This window comes from Nuphar pumila, chromosome 1 (assembly GCF_984573655.1).
Source record: "Nuphar pumila chromosome 1, dmNupPumi1.hap1.1, whole genome shotgun sequence".
Lineage (NCBI taxonomy): Eukaryota > Viridiplantae > Streptophyta > Magnoliopsida > Nymphaeales > Nymphaeaceae > Nuphar > Nuphar pumila.
Window position 1 is genome coordinate 140,850,414 of NC_143249.1, and position 14,554 is coordinate 140,864,967.

Below are 14,554 nucleotides of genomic sequence, written 5' to 3' on the forward strand. Positions count from 1 at the left end.
AAGATATTTAGTGTTAATAAATAGCTAAGGGTTGTATGAAATGCAACTAACATGATAATACATATAAAAATGCACAAAAAAACTTTTAGAAATTTGTTGACTAGGACCAGTAAAAGATGCTCCCCTCCTGACACTAACAAGCATAAATGCATCCATGATTTCAAGCATCTCCATGCCCAACTACTACTTGGCAAGTAATGCCTATCCAAGTGGTATGATGAATATCTTGTTTGAATCAAGATATTTCAATACTTATATAGTAAAAACTAAAGGTTGCAGATGCAACTGCTCACATACACATGCATGTGCAGGCAGACATCGACATTGATGCATGCACATGAACACACAAACTAATCTAAAGCCTGCACCAAAATAACTTGTTAATTTGACGTTTCACTAAGAGTACAGCAAGGCTTCATTACTTGTTGTGGAAGCCATGTTTTTGTGGTTGTAATCTGGTCATTATCAAGGTTGGCATTGATCAAACAAGAACTTGTTGGAGTTGCAGACTGAATTGAAGTGTTTCAAAATATCCCAGTTATTGCAATTGAATTTCCATGTTTAGATTCCCCATGTTATTGCTGTTTAAGTTTGATAAAGTAACATCTAAATTTTCTGGAGCATGCATGTGATATGCTCCCACCTGGCGAGCGGTGCCAACCGCATGCATTGGCCTAGCCGGCCATGCGCGCAGGTCACTTTCAGGCATGCCTTGAGCCATGCCCCTTGCCAGGGACCAGGAGTAAGCAAGGGGGGGGGGGGGGGGGGGGGGGGGGTCCGGCTAACAGAACCTGCAGTGCAGGGAGACGTGCGCAGGCATCCCAGACCAAAGAAGGCAAGCAAGCCCCCCTGCGGCAGGGGGACAGTTTTGGCAGACAGGCGCCCCGTCCTGGGTGCCTGTGTTCAGACTTCGGCAGGGCAGAGGGCCCGAGTTTTTGACCAAGCAACCCGTTGGGGTTGCTCCCCTTTTTCAGTGTAATGAAGCCCATAGTGGGCACTTTTTGTATTGGCTATAAACGCCTCTTTTGTATCAGGGCTAGGCCCTTATGATGATTTTGGAATAGAACACCCTGAACGGGTTTCTTCTCTCCCTCCTCCTCTCAAATTATTTTGGGTTTGATTCACAGTTGGACCCCCCATTTGGATCCAACCTGTGTATCCACCTTTATAACATGATCGGATCCACGTTAGGTTGGATCCAACGCTATAAAGCCGACCCGGATCCACGTTAGAGTGGATCCGTCATTGCGGGTCACGGTTCGGACCCGGACCCGGGCTTTGTTTTATAAAACACCCGAAAACAAGAATCGTGCCTAGGGCACGATTCTTGCAAGTTCGAAAGGGGAGGGGGAGGTTACAGCCAGCGTAACCGACTCCACCTTTCGTGGAGGAAGGGCCTTCGTTCGATAAAGGGGAAGGGAGAGGGTCTCGCCCTCTTTCTCTCATGCTCTCTCATCTCTCTCTCTCTCTCTCCCACTCTGCTTCTCTTTCTCCTGTTTCATTCTCGGCCACCCGCCGCCGGCAGCGCCGCTGCCGTTCCCTCTCCCCTCACGTTCTCCCTCGACCTCTTCGGCTCGTCGGAGGAGCCGTGGCGCTGGCAAGCCTTAGGTCTCTCCCTCGTTCACGGTTCAAGGAAGGGATTCCTCAGAGTCACGGCTGATCGAGAATACGATGACGGGAAACTCAACACAAAGGGGGAAAAGCTGCGAATAAGGTAGGTTTTCCTGTTTTTTTTTCTTTGGGGTATTCTGTGGGTCAAGCATGGGGTGCGGGTACAGTGAATAGGGATTTAAGGGTGCTGCAAATCCCCAAATCATGGGAAAGGTTTTAATGGCTGCCGTAAACCCCAAATCGACAGATTTAGGGATTTCGGCTGCTATGAAACCCAATTTGAGGAAAGTATGTCGTTTTTACCCTATGTGTTTACCCAAACCTCATTCTGAGTTGGGACCGGATAGTGGTTTCATTCATTTTACCCCGGTGTGTTTTATTTTGTATGTCATTTCCTTTTCGTTCATGATGTTAAGTGAATAATGATATGTGTATATACATTCTAATGCAGCCTGCGTCAGTCTGTGTGTTGAAATTGATGTTCTAAAACCTATTAATCTAGGTTCAACGAGTATGATAATCAACAAGTCACTCGTTCAGAGGGTTCCTATTTGGGAATATATGTTAAACCCCCTTAAACGAGTCCTGACTCGCGTATGTGTAACTCGTTGAAATGAGGCAGAATGGACTGTGGTGGGAAATTATCGAGCTTGGGTTGGGGTCTTGATCCTCGGTTGTACTATCCATCTTCGTTTCTGTTTTGTTAATTCCTGCTAGGACTGACCCTTAATTTACTTTTATGAGCCAACCTTCATCACCCTGTAGAACTCGGGCTTGAGCTCTTGATTTCCACTTATAACTACAGGTCGCATTAACTTTCTGTTTCACAGCCCCTTGCGAGGATCAGTAGCATATACTGCTACTATTATCATGTTTTGGCCTTCATGTCTGCATGAATAAATGCCTTTGCCTATGTGTGTTTATTCACGCACATGTGGTTTTTGTTCCGTATTTCCTATACCTGTTGCTGGATATGTGAAAAGTAATTTCATGCATATTTTAAAAGTTCCTGTCATATTCGTTGAATTGATCTGCTTACTTATGCGTGTATTGGCGGGTGCATTTGAAGAAGACCGATGCAATTATGTTGACCAGTCTGGGTGCTTTCATGTGCTATATGTTGCGTATTTAAGAAAATGTATGAGTGTATATAGTGATGAGTCCGCAATTTTGCATCTTATTTACATCTGAACATGTAAGAGTTATCTATTACTGAGTACGCCTTATTACAGATTTTTGTCATTACAGGAACCCTGAGTAAAATCCTATGTTCAGCTCTTGGGTATTTCCCCAAACCGAAAAAAAAAAAGAAAAAAAAATGATAGAAAAGATGAACTATACCCTTGGGAAGTTTAGTGGTTGATGATAGCCCCCATAAAATAAATAGCAAATGGACTGTATAGGAAATTCATGAATTCAGGGAGGGCATAGAGTGCTATAAGTTATTATCTATGAAACTTTACAAGGTCCTTTATATGATTGACTTGAAAATGTATATTTCCTAGAAGTGAACTAATAACCGAACCTGTAGGTCGATTGCGGTGGGCACTTGAATTGCTATGTCTGGGAATCAGGGGTTCACCTTTTGTACCCTGAGTTAATAAAGTTAATACATAAGTCAATGTAAATTTGATGTTTTTGCCCGACTGGTTTAAAGGTACCGGGGCATCGGTGTTTGTGCTGTAGAAATTGTAACATGAGAAATATTTGATTTTTGTTAATATGTTATTGCTTTGGTACAGGTGCATACATGATATGAATATGTACAACCCTGAAATTTCAAATTCTAGATCCGGGTTATGTTCAAGTGTGTGGATGTTAGCATATGTTATGAATGAAAATTTTCATGTGTCTACATTTATGGGACATGTTTGATTATCGTGCATTTATGCATTGATTTCCAGTACATGTGCATACATGAAATCGATGTGTGTTTGGCATGTACAATCATGAATGAATGCATGTGTGTTAAGTGATTTCATGAAAGCACTTACACATGGATGGTGAACACATGCATATGACTGTGGAAGCTTATGCACATTGTTAAAATGGTATGAATGAATGTGCATTTGTAATCATGTTGGTATTATTGCATACATTGCAAGTTGTTATGATTTTTGCATACGATGCATCGATGGTCTAAATGAATCATCACATGTCTGGAGAGCCTTGAACTTGGGTTTGCTTTTTCTTTAATTGTTTAAATGCATCGCAAAAATCATACTTTATATTATTGTTCTATATTTCACTGTTCGATGTGTTTCCATGGGCTGGAGTCTCGTGATGGTTCTCGCAGGGGTTGATGCGAGCTTTTGCCTTGTTTTTGCATGTGGAACTGCAAAACTCAATAATTGGCTCTTAATAAAAAAATAATGAATAAGAACAGTGTAATATACGTTCTGGGATATCTTATCTGGAGTATGAGAACCTTAGAGTTCCGGTCTTGGGGAGACTGTGAGGATACAAAAACTCTGTGTGCTGTAATTTTGTCCTCTGAACCCGATATTGAGGTTATTTCTCTTGGCCACGGTTTTAGGGAGAGTCCACCACTTTACCCGGGAGTGGTGTGTTGGTCACAACTGTGAGTTTGTTTGGTACCAAGGAAGTGGCACTTGTGGGCGTGGGGTGTTCATTGTGTCCCCGACATTAGATGTGGAGGTCTAATGTTCTGAAGGTGATTCGGTCGAGGGCTAAGTTGGAACCCAGTAATAAAATACAAATTGTGTCTTAAGCTACCCTGGAAACCTAACTTGACCTCGGGGTTTTGTACCCGTTTGATGTATCCGCGGGCAACGGTAATTAAAAAGAGGAACTTAAATTGTATGCATATGGAAAGGGAAACTTAAGAAAAGATAATAAGAGGATTCATGCATTACACATAAGTCATGCATTTTCCTGTTATGCATTAGAACATGCATATGTTATCTATTTTCTTAGTTGTTATATGTTTGATGGATGCGTGATGTTTAACTTTCAATGTATGTTAAATGTCTTGTTGTACCAAAATTGTGCATCATGGTATGGTTTAATATTTCTTTATGCATAATGGATGTATTTTGTGATATGAATGCGTACCTGAATTATGAATTGTCATAATTGCATGCCTTTGGAATTGTTGTATGAATTTATATCTATGGTTATGAGATATTTCAATGCTGCTATTGATGTTACCTGTCAGTTAGTGTCTGATAAATTACTGACTGTCGTAGCGTAAATCTTTACTTATTCTAGTATATGCTGAAAATCATACATGACACCCACATCACATACTTGACACATGATATACCTGGAAGAAGAATTACAGTAATTTCTACTTAGACAGTTGTAGTCTAATTCCTATAAATTTTCAGGTGAAGAGTTGGATTTAAGAGCGGCTGCGGGATGAGGTTTCGATCAGGATTTTGGATTTACTATTCCAATGATAGTGTGAGAACTCTGATCTTAATTTTCATTGATATTGAAATGAAAAGAATGTTTTGGTCTTGCTCCATCTGTAATCTTCTGGAATGCTTAGCCCTACGGTATGACTGGTTTCTGCTGTATTGAAGAAAAAAAATCCTCAAAATTTGGGTTAAGATTTCGAAGCGTTACAAGTCATGTTCTTCCTTTTGATATTATTAATAAAAGAGCTTCAAAGCCATTTGAGATTGTTTGTTCCGATGTGTGGGGACCTGCTCCTATTCCTTCTCTCTCTGGCAGTTGTTACTATGTTATATTTATTGATTCTTATTCCCACTATACTTGGATATATTTCTTGAAGCATAAGCATGAAGTTTTCCAAATATTTCAGGAATTCCATTCGATGGTCAAAACAAAGTTTTCCTGTGATATTGTGCATTTATCGAACGAGTTTATTGTATTTCTTCGGGATAAAAGAATAAGTCGACAGGTTTCTTGCCCCCATACCCCTCAACAAAATGGGGTTGCAGAGAGGAAACACAGGCATATCGTCGAAAGTGTGATGAGCATGTTAAATGACAGCAATGTGCCCATTAGTCTCTGAACATAAGTTTTTCACACATCTGTTCATGTCATAAATCATCTTCCTATGGCACTTCTGGATCAGAAATCCCCTTATACTTTGTTTGGGCAACATCCTTCTTATGATGAGAAGCGTGTTTTTTTTTGTGTATGTTATGTGCATATTTATTCATCTTTGCGAAACAAGTTTCAGGACAAAGCTGCTAAGTGTAGATTTGTTGGGTATGCGGATGAATACAAAGGCTATCGATGCTATGACTCTACTACAAAACGTATTAGGACCTCCAAGAATGTTGTTTTTAATGAGCAGAATTTTCAGATCAATGACTCCGAACAATTGCCATCTCGAAAAGTAGAGGTATATGATCCATGGATGAGCGCAGATCTTTTTGCAAATACAGGAGAGACATGTCAGGCGACTTGTCCTTCCTTCGATTCGAGTAGGGAGTTGGGTGACTCGCAGATGCATGTCGAGCCATCTTCAGTTGAACCACCTCCAGTTGAACGCTTTTCTGGACAGATCTACACTAGAAGGGACAAAAATACAGGGCCGAAGGATGTGAAAATTGTCTCTAGTGATCCGGCTCGAAGGTCGTCACGTATCAGGCATCCTATTCAGCGATGGGTGAGTTATGAGACCTATTCTCTTGATTTACAATTGTTTATGTGTCAGCTCACAAAGCATAATGAACCCACTTGTTTTAATCAAGTTATTCAATCCAGTCATTGGATTGAGGCTATGAATGAAGAAATGGAGGGTCTTCATGAGTGTCATGACTTGAAAAATAGTACCTCGACTAGAAGGAAAGAATGTAGTTGGCTCAAAATGGGTTTATAAAACAAAATATAGGCCCGAAGTATTGACAGATATAAGGAGTGGCTTATTGTTCAAGGATTCACGCAACAATATGGTGAAGATTACAATGAAACATTTAGTCTGGTAGTCAAAATGGGCACAATTAGTGTCATCATATCCTTAACAGTCGACCGAGGATGGAAGCTTAGCCAGATGAATGTTAAAAATGCATTCTTGCATGGGGTTTTAAAGGAGGAAGTATATATGGAGCAACCTCCTGGGTATGCCGAGAAGGATCCTACCGCTTGGGTGTGCAAGCTAAGGAAATCTATATATGGATTGAAACAGGCGTCTTGCTCTTGGTTTGAAAGTTTCTCCATGCAAATTCAAGGCTATGGTTTTAGAAGATTTTCACTGGATCACTTGCTCTTTATTTACCAGAAGACAGACATTGTTACACTTCTTCTTATATATGTTGATGATATTGTGATAACTGGGAGTTCAGATAATCATATGCAAGAAGTAAAGCGGTTTTTTATGAAAACTTTCAAGATGAAAGATTTAGGGGAGTTGAGGTACTTCCTTCGTGTGGAGGTTGATAGACAAAAAGACACACTGGCACTCATGCAAGAGAAGTACACTCTTGATCTTCTGGAACGAGCCGGGATGACGAATTGCAAACTAGTTAACACTCCGAGTGTATTACATCAAAGGCTGAGTTCTAAAGATGGCCACCTTTGCGTCAACCCTACAACATATAGAAGTCTTGTAGGGATGTTGCAGTATTTGACTTTTACCAAACCTGATATAGTTGATGTTGTCAATCAGGTATCTCAGTTTAAGCATGCTCCCAAGGAAGGTTATATGAACTTTGTTAAGCGTATTCTACGCTATTTAAAAGGAACTATAGAAGACGGACTTGTTTATCGCAAGAACGATAACCTACATAAAGGACATGAACTCATCATTGTTAGATTTCACTAGAATTTGTCACATGTGAAATAGAGATGGAAGAGAAAGAAGGAGTTGCGGCTGTCACGGTTTTCAATAATGAAATCGTGACCTAAAACATGTATATATATCATTCGTTTACAGTATGGGTCGGGTATTATATATTATCCAGACCCGGAATACAAAATAACAAATACAAGTAAAGAATAAATAGGCAAATAGACTTTTTCACTCCCCCCCCCCCTTCAAGTTGATCATGGTGTTGAACCATGAAAAACTTGCCTTTAAGCATCCAAAAATGATCCTTGGTCAAGCCTTTTGTGAATATGTCTGAAACTTGTCTTTCAGTGTTAACAAATTCGGGCTCGATCTCCTTTTCTTCAACCTTTTGTCTCACAAAATGTTGATCTATCTCAATGTGCTTGGCATGACTATGATGAACCGGATTGAATGACATGTTGAGAGCACTTTAAATGTCGCACAGCAAGACAGACTGAGATATCACTTCTCACACTTCAGTTAGCAAATGTCGTACCCATGTGACTTCAGCAATAGTGACAGCCATAGAATTGTACTCAGCCTCAGTACTTGATCTAGCAATGGCTTTTTGTTTTCTATTGCTCTAGGATACTAAATTTCTTCCAATAAAGATGCAATATCCTGATGTAGACCTTCATTCATCTGGATCCCCTACCCAGTCCGCATCACAATATACAATAATCTCGCGCATGTCCTTGCCAGATGGTTTTGGAGAATATATCAATTCATCCCCAATTGTTTCTTTCAGATATTTGAGTATCCTTTTAGCAGCCTCCAAATGCCCAGTACGCGGTTCATGCATGAATTGGGACACTTGATTGATTGACTGAATAAACAATATCAGGTCGAGTGAATGTGAGATACTGTAACATCCCTATTAGATTACGGTACCTAGTGGGATCCTCACACAAGTCTCCATCATGAGCGCTCAGTTTTTGGTGAAGAATACTTGGAGTCCCTAGAGGTTTACAATCCTTTGTACCTGCTTTGGTTAGAACGTCCATCGTATACTTGTGTTGGGTGAGAGTCAAACCATCAACTCGGCTATCAACTTCAACTCCAAGAAAATAATGCAGGGCACCAAGGTCTTTCATTTCGAATCTCTGGCTCAGTAGTTTCTTTACTTCTTTGATATGATCCTCAGAGTTTCCTGTGATGACAATATCATCAACATAAATTAGCAATAAGGTGATCACATTTTGCCCTCTAAAGATGAACAATTAGTGATCTAGTGGGGAGTGAGCAAAGCCATGCTTCTGAATCTCAAGAGAAAAGCTATCAAACCAAGAGCGAGATGCTTGCTTTAGGCCATAGATAGCCTTTTTCAGTCTGCATACATTTGTCTTACAATCTTCCTCATAGTATTCAGGTGGTTGTTCCATGTAAACTTTCTCCTTCAAATCTCCATGCAAAAATGTATTCTTAACATCAAGCTGACTCAGTGTTCATTCATGTTCAACAGCTAAGGAAAGAATGATTCGAATCGTTCCCATTCTCACCACTGGACTAAAAGTCTCATCATAGTCTTGTCATGCTTCTTGTGTGAAACCCTTTGCCACGAGTCTTGCCTTGTATCGTTCAATGGTCCCATCTGGTTTATATTTTATTTTGTAAACCCATTTGCATCCTTTGCATCCTACCACATTTCTGTCAGGCAGTCTGGGAATAATTTCCCAAGTTCCACATTCATGCAAGGCTTGTATCTCATCATTCATGGCTTCTACCCATTTCTTAGAAGTGATTGCCTGGTAGTACATAGTAGGTTCATCTTCCTTGTTGAGAGCAGTCAAAAAGAGTTTAAAATCCATGGAGAAATTGTTGTAGCTGACCCACCTATCAATAGGATGCCGCATGCGACTGGATTTCCTGGTGTCAAGGGTGTGTGAGGAGGTAGGTGCAGCCTCTTGAGCCCGATTTAGGAGTCTTGAAGCAGTCGTTCTCTGTCTAGCGTAGGAAATTCCCTTATACCTTCCTGATTCCAATGGTGGTGCTGCTTCACAGTTCTGTGACTCCGATGTACCAACGATCTTGGGACTCTCTTCTTCGTATTGCATACAGTCTGAATGACATTCTTCATTTGAACTATCAAAGAGGTCTGAATTCAGCCAAGGGTAATAAACTTCAACTGAGGTAGAGGACATGTCACCTGTGCCAATTTTATGATCGAAGTTCAGCTCGTCAAAAATGACATTTCTCGAGATTTTGATGCATCTGCTAATGGGATCATAACATCTGTATCCTTTGTAGTCATCCACATATCCCACAAATCTACACTTCTGAGCCTTATCCTGAAACTTGTTTCTCAATGATTGATCAATATGCACATAACAAATACATCCAAAAACATATAAGTCATGATAATCAGGATGAATTCCAAAAAGGCAATGATAAGGAGACTTGTTTTCTAAAACAACCATGGGCAGTCTATTTATCACATGTACAACAGAATGAAAGGCTTTTGTCCACAGATTAATAGGAAGATGATTGTCATGAAGCATACTCATCGCACTTTCAATAATATGCTTATGTTTGCGCTCAGCAATCCCATTCTGTTATGGCGTGTGTTGGCAGGACACTCTTCTTCCTATCCCATTATTTTGAAGAAAGGAAATAAAGTCATTGGATGTGAACTCCCCTCCTCCGTCACATTGGAAAAATTGAATGAACTCGGAGAATTGATTTTTTACTAAAGTCAGGAAATTCTGAAACAAAAGAAAAGCTTCAAGACTTATTTTTCATAAAGTATATCCAGGAATATCGAGAGTAACTGTCAACAAAAATTAGATAGTACTTGCTTTCAGATCCAGAGATGACTGGAGCAGGCCCCCATACATCAAAACATATTATCTCAAAAGGCTTTGAAGCTCTCTTATTAATGGAACGAAAAGGTAATATATGACTCTTGCATAAAAGACAACTGGAACACTTTTAACTTCTCTCTTCCACATTGAGACTTTCTTTTGGAATGAGATTATTAGAAACAAGTTTCTCAATAAAATGACTCCCACAATGCCCTAAACGATTGTGCAATAGAGAAGGCTTATTACATTCAGAAATACTATGAACATTTTCAGAAAGACATAACTCGAATGGAGACTTCAAATCTGGGTGAGCAGGACAAACCGAATGACATGGATCTTCTTGAAAGACATACATATTGTCTTGTCTCTTTCCTTCAGCGAATGTTTCCCTCGTACGAAGGTCCTTGACCTGCACAGAGAAGGGAGTAAATTCGACTGAAGAATGATTATCATCAACAAGTTCAGAAACAGAGACAATATTTTTCTTGATATTGGGAGCATGAAGGACATTGGAGAGTTCAAGAGTACAATGTGACATGGGATGATAGACTTTTCAATGTGAGTAACAGGGTGGTAAGATCCATCTCCGGTGACAATCTTACTTTTTCCAAAATAGGGAATAGGTTTAAAAAGTTTACCTGCATCACCGGTCACGTGAGTTGATGCCCCAGAGTCAACGAACCAAGTTCCTTGTTCATTCTGCTTTAGATTCAATCCCGACAAGGCAGATATTAACAATTCTTTAATCTCTCCAGTGTCTTTGGTGTTGCTGGACTTCCTTTTGAATGTTGCCTAATGAGACTTTCCTTTATTTTCAGGATTATGCCAACAATTTGCCTTGATATGCCCCCTTTTGTTGCAAAAGAAGCATGTGGGAATAGGTCTTGATCCCTGAGTAACGGTGGGAGTGGGAAGTAATCCACGCCCCCGTGTCCATTTTGCCCTTGTCCTCCTCGCCCTCGTCCTCGATCATAAGTCATTCATGTGGCAAAGACCTCTTGGGTATTCATATGAGTGTGATTATCCTCAGAAAAGCCTTTCAGAGTCATTTCATACTGAATTAATTTAGTCTGAAGCTCATCAAAGGTGGGAAGAGCAGGCAAACACAGTAATGAGGTAACAATCATGTTATATTCTGATCACAATCCACTAAAGGTTTGTTGCATCATATCACTGTCACTCACTGCACATCCTATAACCGCAAGTTGATCTGTGATAGTCTTCATCTTGTTTAGATACTCTTGAAAGTTTGAGAAGAACCTGTGAAATGAGAAAAGAGGAGAAAGAAATAGAAGAACAAGGGTGCGACTGTCACGATTTCAATCAATGAAATCGTGATCTAAACATTGTATTAATAGGTTTGAATGAACAGTATGGGTTTGAGTCTGGTGTAATGTCTAGACCCGAAAGACCCAAAAGAAATAAAATGACACACACTGTACATACTTAAGACTCGGGTCCTAATATTCAGACTGTACATACAATGGACCCGGGTCTTAATATCCAGAATATATTCAGAATACACTTTTTCACCCCCCCTCCTCAAGTTAATCATGGTTTTGGACCATGAACAACTTGCCTTTAAGCATCCAAAAACGATCTTTTGTCAAACCCTTTGTAAATATGTCTGCAACTTGTCTTTCAGCATTAACGAACTCAAACTCGATCTCTTTTTCTTCAACCTTTTGTCTTACAAAATGTTGATCGATCTCAATATGCTTAGCACGACTATGATATACTGGATTGAATGACATGTTGAGAGCGCTTTGATTATCACACAGCAAGGTAGAGTGAGATATCTTTTCTCCCACTTCAGTTAGTAGATGACTGATCCACGTGGCTTCGACAATAGCGGCAGCCATGGATCTATACTCAGCCTCAGTGCTTGATCTAGCGACAGCCTTTTGTTTTCTACTACTCCAAGAGACTAAATTTCTACCAATGAAGACACAATATCCTGATGTAGATCTTTGTTCATCAGGATCTCTTGCCCAGTCTACATCACAATATACAGTAAGTTCATGCTCATCCTTGCCAGATGACTGTGGTGAATATATCAATCCATCCCCAATGGTTCCTTTCAGATATCTAAGGATCATCTTAACCGCTTTCATATGTCCAGTACGTGATGCATGCATAAACTGAGACACTTGATTGACTGAATAAACAATATTAGGACGAGTGAATGTGAGATACTGCAACATCCCTATTAGACTGCGATATCTGGTGGGGTCCTCACACAGGTCTCCATCATGAATGCTAAGTTTTTGGTGAATCACACTTGGAGTTCCTAGAGGCTTGCAGTCTTTCATACCTACCTTACTGAGAACATCTATTGTATACTTGTGTTGAGTGAGAGTCAAACCATGAGCCTGGCTGTCAACTTCTACACCAAGAAAGTAGCGCAAGACACCAAGATCTTTCATTTTGAACCTCTGGCCTAGCAAGTTTTTTACTTCTTTGATGTGAGCTTCAGAGTTTCCTGTGATGACAATATCGTCAACATAGATTAACAGTAGGGTCGTCACATTCTGACTTATAAAAATGAATAATGAGTGGTCCAGTAGAGAACGTGAAAATCCATGCTTTTGAATCTCAAGCGAGAAGCTGTCAAACCAAGAACAAGATGCTTGTTTTAGACCATAAATAGCTCTCTATAGCCTGCACACATGGGTTTTACAATTTTGTTCTTGATATCCAGGGGGTTGTTCCATATAGACTTCCTCCAAATCCCCGTGCAAAAATGCAGTTTTTACATCAAGCTGACTCAGCTTCCATCCATGTTCAACAGCCAGGGAAAGAATGATTTGAATCATTCCCATTCTCACCACCGAGCTGAAGGTCTTATCATAATCTTGCCCTGCTTCTTGGGTGAACCCTTTTGCCACCAGTCTTGCCTTGTATCGTTCAATGGTTCCATCTGGTTTATACTTTATTTTGTAGACTCATTTGCATCTGACAACATTTTTCTCAGGTGGTCTGAGAACAATTTCTCAGGTTCCATATTCATGTAAGGCTTGCATTTCATCATTCATGGCTTCTACCCATTTGGTAGAAGTAGCTGCCTGATAGTACATAATAGATTCATCTTCCTTATTGAGGGCCGTTAAAAAGAGCTGAAAATCCAAGAAGTTGTTGTAGCTCACCCACCTATCAATAGGATGTCGTATGCGATTTGATCTCCTAACTTCAAGAGTATGAGAAGAAGTAGGTGAAAGTTTTCCTCTGCACCTGCGTTGAGAAAGAGAAGATAGAGAGAGAGGGAGAGAGAGATCGATACGGCTGTCACGATTTCAGTAAAATGAAATTGTGACCTAACTTGTGTATTTAAGTTACATTACAGTATGGGTCCGAGTCTGGTGTATCCAGACCCGATAAATGTAAAAATAGTTACATGGTTACATGGTCATTACATGGATCGGGTTACATGTTACATGGATCGGGTACATGGATCAGGTCAGATCCTATGCACCTTTTTCACCCCCCCCCTCAAGTTGATTATGGTTTTGAACCATGAACAACTTACATTTAAGCATCCAAAAGCGGTCCTTGGTTAACCCTTTGGTAAATATGTCTGCAACCTGTCTTTCAGTGCTGACAAACTCAGGCTCAATCTCTTTTTCTTCAACCTTCTGTCTCACAAAGTGTTGGTCGATCTCAATGTGCTTGGCACGACTGTGATGTACTGGATTGAAAGACATGTTGATGGTACTTTGATTGTCACAGAGCAAGGTAGTGTGGGAGATCTTTTCTCCTACTTCAGTTAGAAGATGCCTGATCCATGTGACTTCGGCAGTGGCAGCAGCCATGGATCTATATTCAGCCTCAGTGCTTGATCTAGCGATAGCTTTTTGTTTTCTACTGCTCCAAGAGACTAAATTTCTTCCAATGAAGGCACAATATCCTGATGTAGATCTTCGTTCATCAAGATCTCTTGCCCAGTCTGCATCACAATATACAGTAATTTCGTGCTCGTCTTGGCCATATGATTGTGGTAAATATATCAATCCATCCCCAATAGTCCCTTTCAGATATCGAAGGATCCTCTTGACTGCTTCCATATGTCCAGTACGTGGCGCATGCATAAATTGAGATACTTGATTGACTGAATAAACAATATCAGGTCTAGTGAATGTGAGGTATTGTAACATTCCTATTATGCTACGATACCTGGTGGGGTCATCACACAGATCTCCATCATGAGCGCTAAGTTTTTTATGAAGTACACTCGGAGTTCCCAGAGGTTTGCAGTCTTTCATGCCTGCCTTTCTGAGAACGTCTACGGTGTACTTGTGTTGAGTGAGTGTCAAGCCATGAGCCTGGTTATCAACTTCTACACCAAGCAAATAGCGTAGAACTCCAAGATCTTTCATTT

At 40.3% G+C, this 14,554-nt stretch overlaps 1 protein-coding gene across 4 annotated transcripts in view; it reads right to left on the reverse strand.

The window, feature by feature from the left end:
- The window catches only part of PIP (proline iminopeptidase), a 124,905-nt gene that overhangs the window by 35,554 nt on the left and 74,797 nt on the right, over positions 1-14,554 (reverse strand). The window lies entirely within an intron of this gene.